Raw genomic sequence first — 6,319 nt, 5'->3', positions numbered from 1 at the left:
GTATTACTTGAGCACTGTATAATGGTATTAATTGAGCATTTTTACAATGGTATTACTTGAGCAGTGTATGGCGGTCTTTTTCCGGTGTATGGTGACATTGGCACAGCATAAGGTTCTGTAAATGTGCCATTATTACCACGTTGGAGGTTTACGTTGCAGCCTAAGGTTGGCCGTATACGTCAGGAATGCTCCCAGTGTACCCCACTGTATGCGCACACCTCCGCTGCCCACCTAGACTAATATGGCACCTGCCCGCATCTGACGCTTCCTCGCAGAGACTTACCTGGAGAAGCTTCGATGACCTAATGGATCATATATCATAATGGATCATATAGACCTATCACTAGATCTTCATAAGAGTGAAAGCCCCTCGAAATGGAAATTAACTTTTTTTTTGGAGGGAGGGGGGTAATAACCAAGGAAAGTATTTCACTAGAAGCATTTAATACCCTCACAGTAAAGCATGGTGGTGGCTCCGTGGATTAGACTTGACGCTGATGGGGCCTGATGCAAAATCTCCACCTCTGTTGGAAGTTTATTAACATTGAAAGGGGTCTCTCTGGCTTCGGAGGACTGCTGATAACCTTACTCCGGCCCCCTGGGAGCCACCGGCAATTTTTCCTGTGGCTCTGGAAGGGGTGCATTATCTATATATTACGCATGTGCACCATACTGCGTGGTGCTCACTATGGTTATATGTATGGGGCATAACATATGGGAACAAAGGTGGGGCAAATAATTAGAAATAAGCCGTACTATTAGCCGTAGCGGTGCCTGTACATTTTGGACGGCAGGGGTCTCTTCATCATCGAAATCTCCAACCTGTTCTCCTGGAACATTATGAATGACTGCGGTATTGTGCACGCTCGGGCAACCCCCCCCCATCTGCCTATGTGGCTCTACTCCTCCGTGCTGCCTGCCAGGCATCGGACCCTCGACAATATAACATATACATGCTGTGAATATGGCACTTTATTTCCTTGTTTTTTATTTTTATTTTTTCATCTTTTTTTTTTTAAATCAATAAAACTCCTAATTACATTAAAGAAGAGGAAATCAATGCGATCGATATCGTCTCGAAACATCAGGGAGGTTTTTTTATTTGCAGAGCGCGGCGCGGAGAAGAAGCTCCGGGGTGAACCAGATGACGCCAACAATTTTCTGCTCGTTTTAAATGATCGTGACAATTTACTTTAGATCCAGTTCTAGGCGAAATAATCTTCTTTTATCCGCACTAATGTGGTGCTGAGGGATAATAAGAGCAGAGAACACCGAGTCCTCTCATTTACTAATATCCACCCACCGAAAATGTCGTCCACAAGAGCTGAAGTCTCCAAATTTTTCAGCTTTTTGGTATCAATTTTACGCCCTCGTTAAAGCCTCATTCAGTTACCTGTTTTTTAACTCGTACGTGAAAAAAAATTTTTTTTTACATTTGTGCCCAATTTTCAGCCATTTTTGTTTGTTTTGTTTTTTTTGTGGTCCCCCAAAAAAAGACTAATGGGAACATTACATGGCCATATAAAAATGACAACATGGAAGCTCCCGAGATCAGCCGATCGCGGAAAATCTAAGTTCCACCGCGCGGACCCCGACGATCGTCTGTGTGAGCCATTCAAAAGGAGGAAATCATCCTCAAACTGCAGCAAAACCGACGCCGCAGGATAATTTCCCATCCTAAAACTTAATAAAGGTTTTTAATTAACTTTTTTTTTTCTAATGAAGCGCGACCTGAATACCCGAAAAGTAACATCCCCTCCTGTGCGCAGCGATAAAAGGAACGTGAACTGTAGAATTATTCCTCGGGGTTCAAATGTATTTTCGCCTCGGGAAGAAGAAGAATGAAAAACTCTTGTGAAAGGCGAAGACGAGGAATAATGAAGATTGAGGAGACGAACTGGAAAAAAAAAAAGTGGCAGAATATTCAGATGTATCAGAAGCAGTGAAAAAACTACCGCCATAGCGTGCCAAGTAATACAACTACATCTACAGCGAGCAAAGTGATACCGATACATGAATTCTGCAGAATAACAATTTAAAATCTGCAGCGTTTTGCACTTTACTCTGCAGATTTCTAAAATCTTAACACGTTGCGGTTGTAGTAAATTGTAGATTTGCTGCATATAAAATCGGCAGCGAATACGTAATTTGCGCGTGCAGTCCAAGATTAGAAACCGTGGCTGATCCTATTTCCCTGGTCCGTGGATTGCGTCAGTTATTGCAGGTCCACGGTGTTAAAATGAATAGACCTAAGCTGCAATACCACATACGACCTGTTACCACGTGGGGCGCTCTTTTAAAAAGAGAGCAGCCATGTTTTTTTTTTTTTTTTCGCAACAAGACATTGGAAGAAGCGTAGCTGAAGATCAACTACATGTAGAAATTAGCTGAAAGTTAGAAGCTTGTGAAAATGTGGAAAAATAAAAAAATATATATAGAAAAAAAAATTACATACTTTTAAGGGCCGTTAGTTAATGTTCCTGCCAAAATACTTGTTTCTCCGTAAATGAAGGTAAAACGCCTGACAGGCAGATCCTAATCGCAGAATAAAGGGAGACGTGATAATTAATCCTTTCCTGCAAAATCTCACTGTCAGGTATTAAGGATTCATATTATTCCCCTGTCTCCAGTCACCAGCCTTTTGATGGCGTTCTATAAGTTTAATTACCGACTACTCCTGGTAAGACGTATAGACTTCTTCCTCCCATGTATGAGGTTTTATTATCTTAAAGGCAATGTATCATCAAAATGTTATTCTTTAGTCTTCATTTTTTCTTCAGCAGCTCTTTTTTTGGGTGTAGCTTTGCTGTGCAGACTGGGTCAGAGTAGTATGGGGCGAAACACATTCTTGCTCTAAGGCATGTGGATTAGGTAAGTATCCTTATTAGGCTACGTTCACATTAGCGTTGTGCAGGGCAGCGTCGGCGGCGCAACGCACAACGCATGCAAAAACGCATGCACTACGCAGCTTTTTGTGACGCATGCGTTCATTTTTGCATGATTTTTGGTGCAGAAAAAACTGCATCATGCAACGCACTCTGCGCCCTGACAGTTGCGCCAAAATGACGCATGCGTCACAAAATGCAAGACAACGCATGTCCATGCGCCCCCCCCATGTTCAATATAGGGGCGCATGACGCATGCGTCGCCGCAGCTGCGCCCGACGCTGCCCCGCACAACGCTAATGTGAACGTAGCCTTAATGGTTGCCTTTTTTCTTTCATGTCAACTCCACCGCTTCTCCCAGCAACTACATGTCACAGTGAGGTGGTGACATTACGCACATCACTCTGCTGTATTTTGGCACATAGGGGGCAATATAATTGTTAGGAGGCACATAGAGGGGGGCATTATTATTGTGTGTTGACATAGAGAGGGCAATATTATTGTATGGAGGCACAAAGAAGAACTATATATATATATATATAATATATTCACCCCTGTACGGTCACTGCTAACTCCACAATAACGCAAGAAAGATTATTAGTTGCCACCACCAATCATTTTCAGGCCGATTGGACACCCGTTACCGGTAACATATTGCTTTGGGGTGCGGTTTACAGAACAAAAGGAACATAACTATTGAAAATTATATATAATCCAGAGAGATAGGCAGTGTTTATAATATACAAAAGATTTTACAAGGGGACAAAACAATACAGCATATACAGTTACGTAAAATAAACAGAATTAACAAACGATACTTACTAAATGCTGGTCACAGAGATGGCTCAGAGCTTAGCAAAGGGAAGCACTTCGGTTGGAAAATTTCAAAAAAATGATGGATCAATGTGGATCATGCCTACACAGAAATGTATCTCTCTGCATTGAACACAGATGATAATTTTCCTTGTCTTTTTTTATCAGCACTAATGTTGAGCGAACACCGTTGGATAAGGTGTTATCTGAGCATGCTCGGGTGCTAACCAAGTGTCTTCGGCATCCTCGAATAATATGTTTGAGTCCCCGCGCCTGCATGTCTAGCAGCTGTTTGACAACAGCAACACATGCAGGGATTGCCTAACAAACAGCCGTGAGACGTGCAGCCACGGGGACTCATATTTTTTGAGCACGCCGAAGATAATCGTTAGCACCCGAGCATGCTTGGATAACACTTTATCCGAGCACATTTGCTCATCACTAAACACCACCTAAGTTACACCCACACACCTCCCCTCAATGACGCATAACAGGGTGGGTCATGGGATGTTTCTTCAGTTTCAGAAAAGTGTGAGATTCCCTACATTCATGATATCTTTGCTCCTGAGGGTCGCAGTCACTAAACAGGGATCCTTGCCATTGCCCAGTGACGTGAAACCATGATTTGCGTTCTGCACTTTATTACGTTTCTGAAAATATGACTTTCCTATCTATTAGATCGACACAGTTCATACAAATCTCTTTTTATTTTCTAGTAAGCACACAAAGGATCACAGATCTTTAGGGTATGTGCACACGTTGCGGATTCTCTGCAGCGTTTTTTTGAGATGCAGAAACGCTGCAGATCCGCAATTGATTTACAGTACAATGTAAATCAATGAGAAAAAAAAATGCTGTGCACACTGCGGAAAATCTGCTGCGGAAACGCTGCGGTTTAAAAGAAATAGCATGTCACTTCTTTTTTGTGAATCTGCAGCGTTTTTGTACCCATTCCATTATAGAAAACCGCAGGGGTAAAAACCGCAGCAAATCCGCAAGAAAACCGCAGCAAAAACGCACAAAAAATGCTTCGGAACCGCACAAGAAACGCGACAAATCCGCAAGTGCGTTTTCTGCCAGGAGAGGCAGAATCCGCACCAGAAATTCCTAAGCCTAATCTGCAATGTGTGCACATAGCCTAAGGGTATGTGTCCACGTTCAGGATTTGGTCAGGATTTTATGCAGGTAAAATCCTGACCAAATCTGCACCTGAGGTCACTGGCAGGTCACCTGCGTTGTCCTTGCATTGTTTCAGCAATGTAAGGACATGCTGCGTTCTTAAAAGACGCACCCCATATCCGTTTCCGCGGGTATGCCACATGCATCTTTTAATGCATAGTGGAGACAGGATTTCATTAAATCCCCTCCACTATGCTGTAACATTTGGACGCTGCATTTTTGACGCTGCGGCCTAACGCAGCGTAAAAAACGCCGCGTTTCCTGAACGTGGAAACATACCCTAAGTATTATCTTAGTAGTAAGTCTGCTTCTCCACATTCCTGATGCAGTTCCTCACATCTGTTAGCCATTAGGAGTTTCCTTAATTACCTGATTCCAAGGGATGGGGTCAGCTGCATGGAGCCAACTTTTAGAGTGCAAGCTCTTTCTCCTTCTGGAGTTGACATGGATTTTAATGTTTTCTATGATAGTGGGTAAAAGTTGCAAACCAAAATTTCCTGGACCTAAGGGTCAAAAGCCAACCCTTGTTAACAAGCCCATAACATTATCCTTCTCCACCAGACTGTAGAGCGGGCACAATGCAGTCAGTCATGTAAAGTACTCCAGGCATTCAACCAAACCTTGACTCGTCCATCAGACGCCAGATGTAGAAGTGAGAACCATCACGACACAGAACACGTCTCCTCCAGAGTTCAGTGATGGTGGCTTTACGCCGGTGCATCCGACATTCGTCATTGTGCTTAGTGATGTACGGCTGCATGCAGTTGCTTGGCCATGAAGCTCCTGGAAGGGGGCACAGTGTTTGTGCTGATGTTAATACCAGAAGAGGTCTGGACTCTACTGTTAGTGATTCAGCAGAACGGTGGTGGCTTTTATGCCCATGGGGACCCCGCTATGTAACATTACGTGGTCTCCTCTTTGTGGCTGAGTTGCTGACTTCCCTTCCGCTTTTTAAATGTTATACAGCTGGAGTCTGGCTTCCATACATTATGCCACCCAACACCATAATCCGGGGAGTAGGAATAGTCTGACGCTCACTCATGGAGTCCTCTTAATGGTGTTGCCCACGTGGTCTCTAGAACAATCTCCATTCTTTGTCTTGGTATGTCATCCATTTTCACTTGCAGTACAGAATGGATCAATCGTGAAACCGGTGTTGCAGCCATTTCTCAAAAAAGTGACCTACTAGGAGTCATTTTTCAACAAGACAACACCAAGTGGTGCTACTGTGAGGAGACTGCGTGCCCTAAACGTGCTGCCATGTCTGCAGAGTCTCCAGACTTGTCTCCCATCCACCACCTCTGGGTCGTCATTGGTCGGTGATTACACAGGAGCTGCCAGCAGAGGATCTTGATGATTTGTCCAAGTCCATTCAGCAGCTAAAGTTTCCTTACACGACCATCAATACCCTCATCGATAGCTGCCGAGGTTGTAAGTGACGG

The sequence above is a fragment of the Ranitomeya imitator genome, chromosome 10 (genome assembly GCF_032444005.1).
Source record: "Ranitomeya imitator isolate aRanImi1 chromosome 10, aRanImi1.pri, whole genome shotgun sequence".
In the NCBI taxonomy this organism is placed as follows: Eukaryota; Metazoa; Chordata; class Amphibia; order Anura; family Dendrobatidae; genus Ranitomeya; species Ranitomeya imitator.
This window is presented reverse-complemented; position numbering follows the sequence as displayed.